At 43.6% G+C, this 18,444-nt stretch overlaps 1 long non-coding RNA gene across 2 annotated transcripts; it reads left to right on the forward strand.

Annotated features, from left to right (window-relative positions):
- The first annotated feature begins 2,511 nt into the window (after positions 1 to 2,511).
- On the forward strand, positions 2,512 to 17,353 carry LOC147341187 (uncharacterized). 2 transcript variants are annotated; one of them, XR_015158389.1, is made up of 3 exons: positions 2,512 to 2,582; positions 11,596 to 11,662; positions 16,607 to 17,353. It is a non-coding gene; the product is annotated as an uncharacterized LOC147341187 (long non-coding RNA). The 2 variants fall into 2 exon arrangements; XR_015158390.1 differs by lacking the exon at positions 2,512 to 2,582 and adding an exon at positions 6,084 to 6,289.
- Positions 17,354 to 18,444: the final 1,091 nt, after the last annotated feature.

Here is an 18,444-nt window from a genome sequence, read left to right on the forward strand (position 1 = left end):
CCTTTGGTGGCCTCGGCATCACTCAGACATGAAGGCAGACCCAAAGACACGGTTGAGTAGAGACCTGAAGTGAGTTCACTCCAGATTCTCCCTGGAGAGGCCAAGGGTGTCAGAAGGAGGGAGTACGGCATCTGCAGTGGATCCTCTGGATGGACATGTGTAGGGTGGTGCGGGCGCATGGTGTGAGAGCCGGATTCCCGTTCCAGACCAGCTGCTTACCAGCTGTGCCACTGCGCACATTACATCTCCAAGCATCTACTATTTTATCTGTAAAAGAGAATTAATGATGGTGTCAGGCTCATTGAGAGGAATACATGAAATACTGTATTTAAGCTGATAAACAGTCTTCCATGGAGAAAATCTGCAATGAGCGGTGGTAGTTCTTGTGGACTGCCAACCGTCCTCTAATGATAACCTGTTTTACTTATTTTGGAGGCATAAGTTACATGGAGTAAAATTCACTATTTTCAGCATACAATGCTAAGTTTTGACAAACACATTAAGCTGTGTAACTACCAGTGCAAGCAGGATATGAGTATCTTCTATTAATAGCCTAATACTAAAAATATTTTCCTTTCCATGTCTTTAAGTCCAAGAAAAGCAGCATCTAAAGCTTGTTTTGAAGAAGCAGGGGCAATATTCATTTATATTTATATTCAATATAAATGGTCGTTACTTGTTTAATATTTTAGTGGTTTGAGATTTGCATGGTACTGGTTTACTGCCCCACCAAAATGCTTCATTACTTTTTTCACCAATATTCATGATACACTACAAATAGATTTTTTTTAATATTACCCAAGCAATAAATATACTTTCTGGAAAAAAAAAATCATACAGCCCAGAAGTGAAAGGAGCAATCATTCCACATAGCCCGCCCCCATCCTCCTTCCCAGAGGAAGTAACACTGGTAACCATTCAGTTCTTCCCGACTTTCTTTGCCCCTCACCGCTGCCCCTCGGTCTCATGCTCAAACACACAGTGCTATTTGTTTCTATTCTTCATATTAAATGGGATTATACTTTAGATTTCAGAGGGCCAGGAAGGAATTCCCAAGCAGAAGAAAGTCTCCAAGGAAGTACCAGGGCCCTGCTCGCCTGTCTTCTCCTCCTGCCCTCAGACATGGCTGGGAAAAGGAAGCCTGTGATCCAGGTCTCTGAGCAGATTGCTTTGAGTTTCTTTTGTGAAATCCTCCGATGAAAGGTGCTACATGAAGTGCAAAGACTATTTTTAAGAGTCGGGCCGGAAGCACTGGGCATTTGCATAGAGGGCAGAGGAGGCACAAGGTCCGCATTTCTGGGTGGCCCACTTCTTGACTGCCCACTTCCCCGGGAGTGGCAGGCAGCTCCGTGCCTGTTGTTCCGCCCTTTAGGCTGCAGGGTAGAGTGCCAGAGTGGCTGTCCAACGCTGATGATGTGGGCTGCTTTTGAACTGGAAACTTCCTCCCCTTACCTACAGAAAGCTCACAGCCTATCTCAGTGGTCCTGTCAGTGCTTCTAGATACTTCCTCATCAGCAGTGTGGAGGACAGATTTGAGGTCCTGGGAGTAGAGAGCAGTTAGAAGACCAGAAAGAATGAAGGCCTGAATTCAGCCCGTGGCCATGGGAGAAAATGGGTTCTAGACATCTCTGACTTAGAACTGGGGGACCTTGGTGGCTGGATGAGTGTGGAGGCTTAGGTACTGGTGTGGGTGGGAGAAGGAGAGGAGACACAAAGCCGATCCAGTTCTGGCCAGGTAAGAGGCCAGTGACCTCATTAACATGTCATGGGCCCTGGGGCACAGAGGTTCCCTAGGCCTGTGTTCCTGGCTCCTGATAACATTGCCTCCTTGATTTTCCTTCCTCTCATCCTACTGCCCAATGTGTCTAACCAAGGGCCTGGCTCAGAGAAAGAGCTCAGAGAGCAGTAGCGTAGTTATATCTCTTGAGGCTTCACTTGTAGCTTTGGTTTTTGCAGAGGCCACTGGCTTTGTTCTCACTTGGCGAAGTTATTTGTGCCCACAGATGGGGTCTACGCAAAGCCTGTGGCATACTGACCAGAATATGTGTGAAAGTCAGCTTGTACACATAAACAGGTCCCTGCCTCACTGTGCAAACCAGAGCCTCCTCAGCTCCTAGCTCAGCTTAAAGAACAGCCTCTGAACCAATTACAACTATGTGTTCAAACCTTGGGGTGTGACATGGATTATGGAGTTTTCCTTCTTCCAGTCCCTCCTCGAGAATCAACTTGTGCCATGCGGCACTGACAGGGGATTTGGATCCCTGAAGCAGGTCAGTGAGCTTAGAACTTCAACTCCCCCAACCCCAAAGCCCCGCACAGATGTTATCACCCTACAGTATTGATCCCAGGCTGGCCTCCCCTACCATCTGCTGGTGCTTGTTCAGGGAAGTTAACAAACACAGTGGGTGCTAGGGAACCACACGTTTGGGGTGCTGATGTTACTCTTGGCTCTGCAGCTGACAACCAATCAGCGGATGCCTCACACAGGCCTTTGGAATACCTGTCTTTTTGCTATGTCCCTTCAGCCTGAACAGCAAGATCCCTGGGAATTCTGCTGCCCTGTCATGGATTGGAGGCTGTAGGTGAGTTGCAGCTGTTATCAGAGACAAGCAAATGACTAAAGCTGTAGGTTGCACTTTCTTCATATCCTTCCAAAAGTTATCCTGTTAAAATGTTATATCCTCTTCTAGGTGTTGTATCAGTAAATTCAACCAGAGAGAACCTTTCACGTGTATATGAGTGTAATATACATCTACTCCCAAGCCCTACCCCACATCTGAATCCCCCTCTAGAAAATCACTAGCTAGAAATTACCCATCACATCCTTCTCTAGGAAGAAAAGCCATTCTCTGGAACTTACCCCATTCAAATTGTTAAAGGTTGGTTCAGGTTGGAACAAGTATCAGTACATCCTTCTTTCTTTCCCCTTAAGTTTTTAGTTCAATCCTTCTTAATGGTTGAATAATATGTCATTGACCAACTAAGCTATCAGGGAAGCCCTGCATAGATACACATTCTGTTTATTCATTAATTATTGTACATTTGGATTTATATCTGTATAAATTGGTACACTGGTACATACCAATATATTGGTATACACTAGTACATTGGTTTGCTATGACCAGTGCGTTCTCTTGGCAAAACTCTATTAGCCTTTGCCCTGCTTCATTCAGTACTCCAAGGCCAAATTTGCCTGTTACTCCAGGTGTTTCTTGACTTCCTACTTTTGCATTCCAGTTCCCTATAATTAAAAGGACATCTATTTTGGGTGTTAGTTCTAAAAGGTCTTGTAGGTCTTCATAGAACCGTTCAGTTTCAGCTTCTTCAGCGTTACTGGTTGGGGCATAGGCTTGGATTACCGTGATATTGAATGGTTTGTCTTGGAAATGAACAGAGATCATTCTGTCATTTTTGAGATTGCAGACAAGTACTGCATTTCAGACTCTTTTGTTGACCATGATGGCTACTCCATTTCTTCTAAGGGATTCCTGCCCACAGTAGTAGATATAATGGCCATCTGAGTTAAATTCACCCATTTCAGTCCATTTTAGTTGGCTTATTCCTAGAATGTTGACATTCACTCTTGCCATCTCTTGTTTGACCACTTCCAATTTGCCTTGATTCATGGACCTGCCATTCCAGGTTCCCATGCAATATTGCTCTTTACAGCATTGGACCTTGCTTCTATCACCAGTCACATCTACAACTGGGTATTGTTTTTGCTTTGGCTCCATCCCTTCATTCTTTCTGGAGTTATTTCTCCACTGATCTCCAGTAGCATATTGGGCACTTACTGACCTGGGGAGTTCCTCTTTCAGTATCCTATCATTTTGCCTTTTCATACTATTCATGGGGTTCTCAAGGCAAGAATACGGAAGTGGTTTGCCATTCCCTTCTCCAGTGAACCCCTTTCTGTCTGACCTCTCCACCATGACCCGCCTGTCTTGGGTGGCCCCGCACGGCATGGCTTGATTTCTCTGAGTTAGACAAGGCTGTGGTCCGTGTGATCAGATTGGCCAGTTTTCTCTGATTATGGTTGCAGTGTATTTGCCCTCTGATGCCCTCTCACAACACCTACTATCTTACTTGGGTTTCTCTTACCTTGGACCTGGGGTATCTCTTCACAACTGCTCCAGCAAAGCTCAGCCGCTGCTCCTTACCTTGGACGAGGTCACCCCTCCTGACCTTGAATGTGGAGTAGCTCCTTTCTGTCCTCCTGCACCCACGCAGCCACCGCTTCTTGGACGTGGGGTTGCTCCTCTCGGATACCACCTCTGACCTCAGACGTGGGGTAGCTGCTCTCAGCCACCACCCCACACGCTAATAAAGTAATGCTCAAAAGTGTCGAAGCCAGGCTTCAGCAATACATGAACCGTGAACTTCCAGATGTTCAAGCTGGTTTTAGAAAAGGCAGAGGAACCAGAGATCAAATTGCCAACATCCACTGGATCATCAAAACAGCAAGAGAGTGCCAGAAAAACATCTATTTCTGCTTTATTGACTATGCCAAAGTCTTTGACTATGTGGATCACAATAAACTGTGGAAAATTCTGAAAGAGATGCGAATACCAGACTACCTGATCTGCCTCTTGAGAAACCTATATGCAGGTCAGGAAGCAACAGTTAGAACTGAACATGGAACAACAGACTGGTTCCAAATAGGAAAAGGAGTATGTCAAGGCTGTATATTGTCACCCTGCTTATTTAACTTATATGCAGAGTACATCATGAGAAACACTGGGCTGGAAGAAGCACAAGCTGGAATCAAGATTGCTGGGAGAAATATCAATAACTTCAGATATGCAGATGACACCACCCTTATGGCAGAAAGTGAAGAGGAACTAAAAAGCCTCTTGATGAAAGTGAAAGTGGAGAGTGAAAAAGTTGGCTTAAAGCTCAACATTCAGAAAACTAAGATCATGGCATCTGGTCCCATCACTTCGTGGGAAATAGATGGGGAAACAGTGGAAACAGTGTCAGACTTTATTTTTGGGGGCTCCAAAATCACTACAGATGGTGATTGCAGCCATGAAATTAAAAGACGTTTACTCCCTGGAAGGAAAGTTATGACCAACCTAGATAGCATATTCAAAAGCAGAGACATTACTTTGCCAACAAAGGTCCATCTAGTCAAGGCTATGGTTTTTCCAGTGGTCATATATGGATGTGAGAGTTGGACTGTGAAGAAAGCTGAACACCAAAGAATTGATGCTTTTGAAGTGTGGTGTTGAAGAAGTCTCTTGAGAGTCCCTTGGACTGCAAGGAGATCAGCCAGTCCATCCTAAAGGAGATCAGTCCTGGGTGTTCACTGGAAGCACTGATGCTGAGACTGAAACTCCAATACTTTGGTCACCTCATGCAAAGAGTTGACTCATTGGAAAAGACCCTGGTGCTGGGAAGGATTGGGGGCAGGAGGAGAAGGATATGACAGAGGATGAGATGGCTGGATGGCATCATTGACTCGATGGACATGAGTTTGGGTAAACTCCGGGAGTTGGTGATGGACTGGGAGGCCTGGCGTACTGCAATTCATGGGGTCGCAAAGAGTCGGACATGACTGAGCGACTGAACTGAACTGAACGGAGTACACTGGTATTGATATACATTTATCAGGAGTGACCATCATACCATCTGAAGATTAGATCAGAAAACTCATAGAGAGTCAGTCATGGAGGACCAGAATAACCTAACCTTTCCTGCCATATAAAATCCCTCAGGGCCTTTCCAGGTTCAACATCACATACATCTCAAAGCAAAGGTGGCAGGGAAGACAGAAGGAGCCGTTTCCATTATGTTATAAGTGAAAACACAGGTGTGGACAAACTCATTAGCATGCCTTCAGCTAGCATTCACTAGCATGCCTTCAGCTCCTCCACCAGCCTGACATCTCCCAGGAGATTGGGTCACGGTCCATTGGCTACCTCCAACGTGCCTGAAAGTGTGGCAGCTCTTGACATGATTCAGGAATTAAGCCCCAAGGTGAGGTCTGCAAAGTTTCTTGATGTGCTGGGCAATTTTAAGTAATGGCAGTTTTAATGTATTCACAAATAATTTTAAAGCAATTTGTTTGGGGTCCCTATAACAGATGTGGTCCCTACAATGGCTGTTTTTCTGAGAGCATGGCAGGAAGCTGCCTGTCTGGCTCTTCTCACTGGCACTCCTTCCCTGTAGGGAACTGTCTTTGCAGGCGCTGGGTTATTTTGTCTACCCTGGGCTACTGACCACCAGTGCCGGAAAGCAACATGCATCTTCAAGTACCAGGGGAGCAGACATATGAAAAAACCCAGAGGTAGGCTCAGAAGAGCACAGAAATGATGGAACTAATTAGAAGCTGATCGCAAATAATGAGTATTCCTGTTGATTTGAATTTCCCACTCGGGCCAAGGCTCCCAGTTGCCTCTGCTATAACAGCAGGATGTGTTTGATGCATAACAAAAGCACATGCCCATGACAGGGTGTGGAAAAAGCATAAATGAGTGTTTGGGGATGAGCAGCACATGTCAGGATGTTGATCTACTGACACTTATTTATCTAAATGAGAAGAGGCTAGGGAATACCAGTCATCTGGTTTCAAATCATTACTGTGACCTCTGTGATCTGAAATGGCAACAGAGATGACTGGGAGAGTGAAATGCAAGTTTTACCCTGCAGTTCTGCTATTGGAGGCTTAAGTCATGGGAAGGGAGGCATCCATGTAGAACATTCGAGAGGTGCAGTAACACCCTCTGGAGCATGGGAGGATTGGAGGGCTTCCAGGCCTCCATCAAGGATAAGGATAACCATACACCATGCTTGGCAGGAGGCTGTGTTTCAGGTTCATCACATCTCAGTGGAGCACACATTTTAGCCCTGTTTTACAGACTTTCCAAGTTCTGTTAATCGAGCTGAATGACAGAATCCTGAGGCTGCACAGCAGTGTCTGGTGAGGTCAGAATTTGCTGGTTTAATAAGCACTCACTTGGCATTTACTATGTGGCAGGTGCTGTTGAATGTGCTTTACAGATATTACCTGGTTTTGTCCTCAAAACTGCCCCATGAGTTAGGTACTATTGCTATCCATGGTTTACAAATGAGGAAACTGAGGCACAGAGAGGTCAAAAGCTTACACAAGATCACTCAGCCGGGAAGTGGAAGAGTCAGGATTGAAATCCAGGCTGGCTGGATTCAGAGTCCCTGTTTATAGCCATGTACTTTGCCAACTCTTTTAAACCTAAGTCTGACTAAGTATTCTCACTCAAAACCGAATACATTTGTGATTATCCATTTTTGTTGTCTATATGCCTTGGTATTTCTAGAACATAAAGAAGGAACTTTGTTATGTGGCCATTTATTGTTATTCAGTTGCTAAGTCACGTCCGACTCTGCGACCCATGGACTGCAGCACACCAGGCTCCTCTGTCCTCCACTATCTTGGAGAGTTTGCTCAAATTTATGCCCACTGGTTAGGTGATGCTATCTAACCATCTCATCCTCTGCAGCCTCCTTCTCCTTTTGCCTTCAGTCTTTTCCAGCATCAAGGTACCCTTCATGGATCACAGCTTTGTCGAGGCAGAGGGGCTTGCATAACTCAATGAAGTTATGAGCCATGCTGTGAAGGGCCACCCAAGACGGACAGGTCACAGTGAAGAGTCCTGACAAAACATGGTCCACCAAAGGAAGAAATGCCAATTCAATCCAGTATTCTTGCCTCGCTGCTGCTGCTGCTGCTGCTAAGTCGCTTCAGTCGCGTCCGACTCTGTGCGACCCCATAGACGGCAGCTCACCAGGCTCCTCTGTCCCTGGGATTCTCCAGGCAAGAACACTGGAGTGGGTTGCCATTTCCTTCTCCAATGCATGAAAGTGAAAAGTGAAAGTGAAGTCGCTTCAGTCGTGTCTGACTCTGTGTGACCCCATGGACTGCAGCCTACCAGGCTCTTCCATCCACTGGATTTTCCAGGCAAAAGTACTGGAGTGGGGTGCCATTGCCTTCTCCATTCTTGCCTCAAGAATCCTGTAAAGTGTATGTGGCCAGATTGCCTATTGGATCATGAGTTGCTCAAGTCAGAGTTTACATGTCATGCTCTGTGGTCCTGGTGGCCCCCATGGGCACTCAGTAGAAAATCAGAAAATGACTTACAGATCACCTGATCTGGTCATATCAACTTTATTTGGCCCCCAATACATGTCAACAAGGCCATAAACACAAACAGGAGCAATGACGCAAGTACATTTCTGCAAACATCTGTAAGAGAGGTGCCTGATACTTACACAGCCAACATAGACAAACCATTTTAGCCCATGGGTAACTGTAAAAAGTCCCATTTTCTAGGAAAATCAGATCAATGCTGTGAAAGAACAGGATGGTGGCAAGAGAGAGCAGCTCATAGAATGACAAGCTAAGCCAGTGTCCCTCAAGTGCTGGGGGAGCTGTGGTGGCATTTAGGAGGAAATGACCCATCAGGCACAGTAGGAAGGCAACTTAAGCTTGGGGCTGGGAGTGGAGTGTGCTACAGAATGGTTGCAGAAGTGTGAGATGGAGCCCTTCCCTAAAATATTCCCCAAGAAGCTCAAATTTTTAAACATCTAATTACTTTAAATGTAGTCCAAATAAACTGATTTTCACCATTTAGAACCTGCTTTCTTGGCATACTCTGAAAAACTGTACCCCAAACCTGATGGGCATAGATAACAGTAACTGGGCATAGATGAGATAACTATAACCTGGAACCCATAAGACTTCAAGCCACTGCTGCCTTTCGGAGCTCTCTGACCCAGAGATTCCCCATCACCCTCCGATTCCCTTTCCACTGGGACTTCTCTTGCATCTTGCCCTTCTGGGTGGTGAGTCTTTGCCATGATCTCTGCAAGATCTCTTGCTGTGAGGGACTTCCCTTCACATGCCATCCTGTCAAAGCACCGCCCATATAAAGCTTGTCACATGCCACTGCCATATCATGGTCATAATCAGCCCCCATACCTCAGACTCACGAACAATTATGTGTGAAAGTCTAGAATCAGCTTTAACATTCATACACCAGATTGTTAGATGTGGTTATTTCTGAAGGCAGGGCTGAATTTTGAGGAAACTTTGTAGAGGGAAAAAATGATTTGTCTGAAGTTTTAAAAGTTTTCTCAAGAAGAGTGCATGCACCATTATCATTGTAATTACAATACATAAATAACTCTAACAGCACATTTGTTAGTTATTGTCACTCAGTCATGTCCATCTCCTTGAGACCCCATGGGGTGTAGCCCACCAGCGTCCTCTATCCATGGGATTCTCCAAGCAAGAATACTGGAGTGGGTTGCCATGCTCTTCTCCAAGGAATCTTTCCAACCCAGGGATTGAACCTGGGTCTCCTGCATTGCAGGTGTTTTCTTTACCATCTGAGCCATCAGGGAAGCCAAAATAGTTGCTGTATATCAGATAAAGTAACTGCTAGTTGACACAACAGGCAAAACCTGAAATTTAAATGGCTCAACTTGGGGTTCCCTGGTGGCTCAGACAGTAAAGAAACTGCTGGCAACGCACGAGACAGGAGATGCAGGTTCCATCCCTAGTTCAGGAAGATCCCCTGGAGAAGAGAATGGCAACCCACTCCAGTATTCTTGCCTGGAGAATATCAGAGGAGCCTGGCAAACTTCAGTAAATGGGGTTACAAAGGGTCAGACACAACTGAGCCACTAACACTAACTCTGATCTGAGGGGGCCCCAGTTCCCATGCTGTTTCCATTCTGGAGTTCTACCATTGGATAGCCATGTTTGCTGCTGCGAGAAAGAGAAAGCACAGAAATGGCATACTGGCTCCAGACGTGAGCAACAATGCTCCTTCTCGTATCTCTCGATGGTAATGGCTAGTCACATGACCCTTCCTAACTACAAGTGGACAGGCGATGTAGCGTCCCCTGTGTCTGGGACGGAGGAAAGGAAGACAAGATACGGACAAGCACTTGTAGTCTCTCTCGTATAGTGATCCACAGTAGGTGCTCAATTAAGAGTGGCCATTATCATTTGTTATGACTAGCTTCTTCATTTCTTGGAAGAGTTTCTGGGAAAGCCAGATTTGCCTTGATATCCTCCAGATACCTAAGTGCCTCCTATATGTCAGTTGTTTCCAAACACAGTGTCACATTAATCTTAAGAGAAGCATGTAAATGTCTGTCAGGTGGATTTGCATGTTACCACATAGCACATTTCTGTACTTCCCTTTGCGATCCTGACTGTAACACTGACTGTAAGGTCAGTCGAATGAGAATGGTCTCTTTTGATGCAAGGCTATCTTCTCCTGGGAGTTTCAGCTGCCTCCACACAACTGGACTTGCCTGAGCACCTGCCCAAGTACCATTAGGCACACTGACAACCATGACATTCCTGTGGGTCAGGTACCAGACAAGAGGCCAAGGAAAGATGGATAATTTTTTTTTTTAAATCTGAGCTACGAAGAAACTGTTTCTTCACCTCAGAGGAGGATCCCACAGTTTTCAAGAGTTCAGCCTTGAAAACCTTGGCTCCACTTCTGTGGCCCTTCCTCATCTACCATGTAGGATGGAGGCTTTGGGTTTTGACCACCTAGTAAGCTCATCCATCTGGGCATGTGTTCGGCGGCCAGTTTCAAAGAAGACATCCCATTAAAATCCAGCTAGAAATGTCAGGGGTTTTAAAAAATCCCTCTCTTTAACTTCAGGTTTATATCCAAAGAACCTGCTGATTATGTGGCACATCAGAGTACTCACACACCCAACAGGAAAACATTTGGAGAATATGTTGAAGTTGCCCAGAAGGATTACCAGGTGTCTAAAGGTTACTATCCAAAGCCAAGGGACTGTAGGTGTCGGAGGGGTTCTGGAGTGAGGGCTGGGACAGCCAGAGGACTTCTGCAGGGAGTTGGAAAGCTCTGTGTAGGGAAGGACAGGAGATCCTCCTGTGCAGCCTTCAGAAGGGGCAGCAGCGAGGAGCTGGTCAGACTGGCAGGTTCAGTTGGGCAGGAGGCCCCATGGCAGCAGCAGGGACAGGGCGCTGCCCTCACGTGGGAGGCGCTGGGACTGGACAGAGACGCCAGTCAGTTCTCAGCAAACCCCAGAGCAGCCCCACAGTGCTTCTGACTCTCCTTGACCCCTTCCTTCCGCAGGCCTGCTTTTTCTCACCTCAGAGGCATTGTGTAGCACTGAGAGAGGAAGGCGTGAGAGGTCAGAAGGTTGGGCCGCAGCCTGGGCGGGGCGGGAAGGGTGGGAGCTCCAGAGAAATTGAGACCAGGGCTCGGAGCCCACCCTGGCCCTCACTAGCACGTGGTCCTGGGAAGATGCCCAAGCCCCGTGGCTTCAGTTCTTCATCTGGGAGGCGAGCAGGTGTGAAGAGCCCCGTGTGTTGGGCTGCAGGATGGGCCTGAGGGACAGGACAGAGCTCAAAGGGTCTGGCGGCTGTTAGCCCTGTGATGGCGGCGCAGGAATCTCTCACACTGTTAACCCCAGAAACTCCCCCAGTCTCTCCTCCTGCATTTTATTTTATTATCCTGTTCAGCACAGAATTCAGTCTCCTCCAGAGGCTTCTCATGTTTTGTTATTTAGCTTTTGTGGTCGATATTGTACTTCTCATTTGCTTCATTTTCTCTTCTTTAGTTTGCCAGGGTAGATTTTGGGAACAGAGACAGCAGCCTACACTTCACCACCATCTTGAGAGCTACAGGTAAAGCACTAAATCTGTAAATAATTTAAGCAGACTTGAAACCTTTATAACAGTTTTCCCCCATAAATGAATATGGTATACTGCTAGAGACTTTTTATTTGAGACTATTTATTTGAGACTTTTTTCCCCATGCTGCTGCTAAGTCGCTTCAGTCGTGTCCGACTCTGTGCGACCCCATAGATGGCAGCCCACCAGGCTCCCCCGTCCCTGGGATTCTCCAGGCAAGAACACTGGAGTGGGTTGCCATTGCCTTCTCCAATGCATGAAAGTGAAGTCGCTCAGTTGTGTCTGACTCTTCATGACCCCATGGACTGCAGCCCACCAGGCTCCTCCATCCATGGGATTTTCCAGGAAAGAGTACTGGAGTGGGGTGCCATTGCCTTCTTCGATATCTATCTATAAATTTGTGTTGTAGTCTCTATTAAGATTTTATATATTTTGTTAGCCTTCTTAGGTAATTTTTGGATTTGTGTTGCAAATGGGGCATTTTTAAATTACATCTTCTAAATAGTGCTTTGTGTATGTGGCAAGGCTCTTGGTTTTACTGTAGTAATCTTCCATACAAAGTTTTTTCTCGTTTTATTAATTTGAGTATTCCATGTATCGGTTTCTTTGAATTCCCTATGTGGATGACCATATTGTCACAAAATATTATCTTTTTCAATATTCATACTTCTCATTTCCTTTGACATGCACAGTCCTAACTCTCTGTTCCAGAGAATTTTTGCATTGTACAAGGGAGAGCATGCATCTTTGATGTGTTCCTGTCTTTAATGGGAATGCATCAAACATTTCATGTGTAAGTATGTTTGCTGTAGATATTAGGAAATGGAAGTTCCTTTCTAATCTCAATTTGTTAAAAGTCGTACTCATGTTGAATTGATTTCAGAGGCTATTCCCACATCCATTGACATGCTTCAATGTTTTTCCCTAATCTGTTATTGTGGAGAATTATACTTGAGCTATTTTCTAGTTTGAATCATATTTTCATTCTTTAGCCATAACCTGTATGTTCATGTAATCCACTGCTATATTGAATATGCTATTAGTTTGCTTAGAATATTTGCTACTGTGTGGGTGAACTTTGCTCAAGTGTTCTTTGCATGGTAGGAGTGGGAGTACTCATCTGGTTTTATAGTCAAGGAGAGCTGGTCTGGGAGAATAAGTTAACTAATTTCCCAGTTTTTTTTTGTATGTGCTTTAGAAGAGTTTACATAAGATGGAGATTAGTTTACCCTGACCATTGGTAGAACTGCCCACCCAAACTGCCTGTCTTGGAACATTTGAAGGTAGCTTGGGTGTTGACTACAGTTAAAGTTTGTATTGTTTAAAGTTCCCTGTTTCTTCATGGACTGATTTGGTCTTTTAAAAAAATTGTCCATTTCACCCAGAATTTCAAATTTAATTGCATGATATTTATAATAAAACTTTATTATTATAACAGATACTGTAAAACACATACAGCAGTAGAGAATGGTATAAGGCACACTATATACTTGGCAGCCAGCATCAATCATCTGCAGTACCTGGCCGGTCTGGTTCCAATGTACCCTCACCCTCCCCACATCTCTGCCAATGGACTAATATGAAGGTAGTCTAAGACATCAGGATGATTCATCTCTAAGTATGTCAGCATGTATTTCTAAAACACAAGGAATCTTTTATAAAACATAAACCCAAAACAATGATCATTCCTAAAAATTTAAATGTTTTAACAAGAGCAAATATCTAGTAATTTTCCACATTTAGCTTATACATTAATTTTTTTTTTTTAGTTTGTTTGGATCACAAATACCTCCTATATATTGTGATTTTTTTTAATGTTCCTTGAGTCTTTTTTAATCAATAGGTTTCCCCTGCATCATCTTTTTTTCTTGTAGCTTTTGTTGTGAAAAAAGCAGTTTTTTTTATTTTTCAAGTTTTCCATAATATAGACTGTGTTGAATGAAACAGTTTGGTGTCATTTACACGTTTGGCCCCTCAGCAGTTCTTTAGATTGGTAGTTACAGGTAGAAGTTTGATTAACTTGTTTATTTACAAGACTGCTACCTAGGTGATGGCATGTACTTCCATTAAGAAGAACATAATGTTTCTTGTCCTTTGTGCTGAGTTGGCAGTCACTGATGATCCTCTCCTTCTTTTACCCATTGGGGGTTGCAGAGGGGTAATTTGCAAATTCTCTCATTCAGTTTTAGTTTATTACCTGATATGCTTTACATGAAGAAACTTTTCCTTGTCCACCATTTGCTTCTCTTGAGGGAATCATATAAGCATAGTTGCTGTGCTTTTACATCATTTAAATATCTTTGGCATCTATAGTTTATACAGTTTTAACTTATATTGTTTACATGTTATTTTTTTCTTTAGTATCTGCTCATATTTTTAAAAAAAAAGTCTGTTCATAAATATTTTCAAGTAATTGGCATTTGTTTTTCGGCCTTATTGCTTTCTTTCTTTTTTTGTATTGCATTTTATTTTTATTTTTTAATTAATTAATTTATTTTAATTGGAGGCTAATTACTTTACAATATTGTAGTTGTTTTTGCCATATATCAACATGAATCAGCCATGGGTGTACATGTGTTATTTCTATACTTATCTTCATTATTTCCTACCTTCTCTTACTTAAGGTTTCATATGATGTTCATTACCTAGCTTCTTGAATTTCTTGGGTGATTTAAATAGCTCTTATTTTCTAATACATCTGTTTAAGGCTATATATTTCCCTTTGAGCACCATTTTGCCTCTGTTGCACAAGCCATGCTATTTAACTCCATGTATATTGCTTGAAGGAATGATGCTAAAGCTGAAACTCCAGTACTTTGGCCACCTCATGCGAAGAGTTGACTCATTGGAAAAGACTCTGATGCTGGGAGGGATTGGGGGCAGGAGGAGAAGGGGATGACAGAGGATGAGATGGCTGGATGGCATCGCTGACTTGATGGACGTGAGTCTGAGTGAACTCTGGGAGTTGGTGATGGACAGGGAGGCCTGGTGTGTTGCGATTCATGGGGTAGCAAAGAGTCGGACATAACTGAGCGGCTGATCTGATCTAATCTGATCTGATATTGCTTGAATTATTTTTTACAAGTTTACTAAATCACTTTATTACTTATGCTGTTGGAATTTTTCAATATATGCCCCAAAACTAGTGAGTGTAAAAATTATTTTTGAGAAGACTGTGAAGATGATGATGAAAGATACATTATTTGGGGAAAGTTTCAGAGCCCAGGGTATTTTGTTTTATTATTATTATTATTATTGTTAATTACAGAAGAGACAAACATTTAACTTCTGGTGACAGAGCTGGGTTTACGCCAGGAATGCAAAGGAGTTTAAATTATAATTTATTATAATTTAATAAATTCAGTCATTATAATTGGGTGCATGTAACAGTCAAGGATTGTCCAGGAAAACAGAAACCACTGTAAATTTTTACCATGGAGGGAACTTAATGCAAGGGGTTGGTTACAAAAGTGGTAGGAAGACAAGCAGGAGAGAATTGGGAAACCCAATTTTTAGCAACACGAGTAAATCACTCACCCCTAGGATGGAAGGACAAGGAAAGGAGACAGTGTTACTAGAACCTGGGTGTTGGATTCAACAGGATTCAGAGCCATGATGGGTCAACCTCATGGGTGAATGGCTGGAGCCATGAAGAATATGGAACCATTGAAGGACAAGCCACCTGATGCAGAGGAAGGAAAAAAATGTTTGACTGCTCTGTCTTCCAGGCTTCTAATCTCTTGCTGGTGTTTCTGGTTAGCTGAACCAAAATGGCAGCCAACTGTTGGCTAGTTTGACTGCAGCCTGCTGGAGTCGGCCCCTGTATAATCTAGAACAGAGCAAGGAGGAATGAGGGATGGATCTGGGAATACATAAGCCCAGGATTGCCTTATTACAATAACAGATTGAGTGAGAAAAGTCAGACCTACATTGATACAGAAAAGTATCTGATAAAAATCAACATCCGGTCATCATACAAATAAGTGTTAGTCCAAAGGATTAAACTGGGTAAAGAGTTTTGGGGAGGAAGACCAGAGACAAAGTGCCATTCTTATGACATCATATCAAGGGCACATTCTATCAACATGATTTATCACCATTGATATTGACCTTGATCACCTAGCTGAAGTACTGTTTGTCAGGTTTTCTCCTCTCTTGAGCCCAGATGCAGAAATAAAGAAGAGAGGAAGCTAGCACTTGAAAAACTTCCTAAATAACCAGCCAGAAATCACTGCTACCTGTGGCTAACTTGTCACACAGATTGCAACCCAACAAAAAATATTCAGCCCTATTTCCTGCAGTGAAACAGAAATCTTCCAACATGGGAAACAATAAATGGGATCATGGTGTAAATAGAGAACATATGGGGGTTTCTGTTCAATTTGAAGGACCCTGAATATCAGAGGAAGGGGTGTGAGCCTTATTTTACATGCTAAGTCACTTCAGTTGTGTCACACTCTTTGCGACCCTATGGACTGTAGTCCTCCAGGGTCCTCTGTCCATGGGATTCTCCAGGCAAGAATACTGGAGTGGGTTGCCATTTCCTTCTCCAGGGGATCTTCCCAACCCAGGGATCAAACCTGCATCTCTTATGTCTCTGGCATTGGCAGGCAGGTTTGTTTCCACTGGCGCCACCTGGGAAGCTTTTATTTTATGGATGGTAGAGAAATAAGCAGCAGAGTGACATGATCACACCTGGGCTGTCTCATGTTCCTCAGTTCCTCTTGGGAGTGGGATTTGGATCTGTTTTCTTATATACTATCCTCACTGGATATGAGAAAAGCTTAAATGTTCTCAGTTTGCAATGTACTTATGAATACCTCAAAAGAAGGGCACCATTTAAACTCCCATCTAAGAACAATCCTTTGCTCATTTTGAGATCAAGTTGTTTCAATAAGACACACTTTCAGTTCACCTGTGTTCTCTTTATGCTTTCAGATCAAACTCCATCCAGTGACTGCTCGACATCATGGCCCCAAACCCAGGAAAGCATGAAGTCTTGATGAGGAGCTGAAAACACCAGCTGAGCATCCTCACTGTGTATTATGGACTCTCTAACCTGTGGTCATGTGCACCATTCATTTGCATAGGAATTTTGGTCTTAGGCCTATTTTTGTGCTTAGGTATCTATCACCTTACTGTCTTGACCTCTCTGTTGCTAGAAGGGTGGATTTGCTAACCAAACACAGTCTCAGGTCCTTTTGACTTAAGCAAAAGTGAACAGAATTATAACTGCTCGTTTCATACACTCCCTTTTGGATAATAGTGACAGGAAGGCCAGGCCTGGAACTGGCACTGTGCAGCACTTGTTTCCTGTGTGCTGACATCTGACACACACACTATAAGGGAAGGGCCAGAACGTTTATCCCGTTAGAAGAGGCAGGTCTCTGTGTCTTGAGTGTGCCAGAGGGTATTTCAGGAAAGGACTGGGTTTTATACTTCTGGAAGTCACAGAATACTGTACTCCTCCAAACCTAAATAGCCTTCCTATTGTGCCTGGTTGGTCATTTCCTCCTAAATGCCACTTTGGTTCTCCCAGCACTTGGAGGACACGGGCTCAGCTTGTCATTCTGTGAGGAGCTCTTTCTTGCCATCATTTTGTTCTTTCACAGCAGTGATCAGATTTTCATGAAAAAAAAAAAAAAAGGAATTTTTTGAAGCTACCCATGGGCTAAAATAGTTCTGTCTCTGTTGGCTATGTGTCAGGGACCTCTCCCACAGATGTTTGCAGAGATATACTTGTGTCACCGCTCCTGTTTGTGTTTATGGTCATGTTAGACCTGTTAAATGTACTGATGCTGCTGCTAAGTTGCTTCAGTCATGTCAGACTCTGTGTGGCCCTATAGATGGAAGCCCACCAGGCTCCCCCGTCCCTGAGATTCTCCAGGCAAGAACACCGGAGTGGGTTGCCATTTCCTTCTCCAATGCATGAAAGTGAAAAGTGAAAAGTGAAAAGTGAAAGTGAAGTCATTCAGTCGTGTCCGACTCTTAGCGACCCTGTGGACTGCAGCCTACCAGGCTCCTCTGTCCATGGGATTTTCCAGGAAAGAGTACTGGAGTGGGGTGCCATCGCCTTCTCTGGTTAAATGTATTGGGGGTCAAATAAAGTTGATCCAACCAGATTGCAGGAGCCGCGAGAAAGATATTATTTAGTGAACACTTTCTGATCTCCCACTGAGTGCCAAGGCCCATGGTGGACACCAGGACCACAGAGTATGACAAGTAACCCTTACCCATTGGAGCTCACAATCTTGGTAGCTTAGTTGCTGCTAAGTTTTGGCAATTTTTCAGAGTTCTGATAAAGTTGGTTCTGACAATTTCTGCTTGAGCTGTTTGATATTTCTGAGGTTCTAAAGATTTTCTTTTTAGAAAATTTTAAAAGGTGATATCCGTTCTCTAATAGTTGTGGTACTATAAAGGTTATACATTTCATCAGGGGTGAGTTGAGTAGTTTCTGGAGTTTGAGTAATTTTAAAATTCCACTTAAGTTCTTGAACTTACGTACAGTACATAGATTTTTTCTTAGTGTTTCCTTTTTATCCCTCCAACATCTTTAGTGTAGGGCTTGTAGAACTGTAGTGATAGTATTTCATTTCTGATATTAGTCATTTGTCTTCTCTTTTGATTTTATTTATCTGGCTAGAGTTTTATCAATTTTGTTGATCTTTTCAACGAACCAGTTTTTTTTCCCATTATTTTTTTTCTTTATTTTTTATTTCATTTCTTTTTTCTCTTCTGTTTTTGGTGTGTTTGTTTGCAGATTGCTTTGGGTATAG

Source organism: Bos grunniens, chromosome X (assembly GCF_055505025.1).
Source record: "Bos grunniens cultivar Pamir isolate PY7600 chromosome X, Bosgru_T2T1.0, whole genome shotgun sequence".
NCBI classification, from domain to species: Eukaryota; Metazoa; Chordata; class Mammalia; order Artiodactyla; family Bovidae; genus Bos; species Bos grunniens.